This window comes from Myotis davidii, unplaced genomic scaffold (genome assembly GCF_000327345.1).
Source record: "Myotis davidii unplaced genomic scaffold, ASM32734v1 scaffold1158, whole genome shotgun sequence".
Taxonomy (NCBI): domain Eukaryota; kingdom Metazoa; phylum Chordata; class Mammalia; order Chiroptera; family Vespertilionidae; genus Myotis; species Myotis davidii.
The window spans coordinates 32,154-32,703 of record NW_006289717.1 but is presented as its reverse complement, the minus strand read 5'-3'; positions in this window follow the sequence as shown (position 1 = coordinate 32,703).

The window sequence follows — 550 nt, the reverse complement described above, 5'->3', positions numbered from 1 at the left end:
AGTCTATTTATGGTGGTCCCTGGATGTAACGATAAGGGGAATTTTAGGATAATCGCCTGTAGAGAGAGGTGTTTGAGTGCTACATTCTAGGTTAAGAGCTTAGGTGCCATTTAACTAGCCACCTGCCTTTTGTTGTTGGGAGTGACACACTGGTTGATGGGAATGAGATAGCATTCATCAGTGTTACCCCGTCCTGTAAATCTCCACTGCCATGGGTAAGGAAGAAGGGTAAGAGAAATGGATTATGGAGGTTGTGTGAACTGTAATTTTGGAAAGAAAGGTGATTAGAAAAAAAATTATCCACACCTTGGAAAATTTGCATTACCTTTGATGTTGTGCCTCTGGTAAAGAAGCTGTGTGAGAGAAGTGTTGTTCAAAGAACTATGTGCAGCAGGTAGTGGAAAGCAAGGGCCTCATATCTTGGGATTGGGATCAAGCTGATGAAGTGTGATGCCATGTTTTTGGTGTCTTAGAGGAACAATCAGAAGGACTGCAAGTCTATTTCCTGAAGAGACCAGTATCAAATCACTCAAACTATTTTTATCATAAA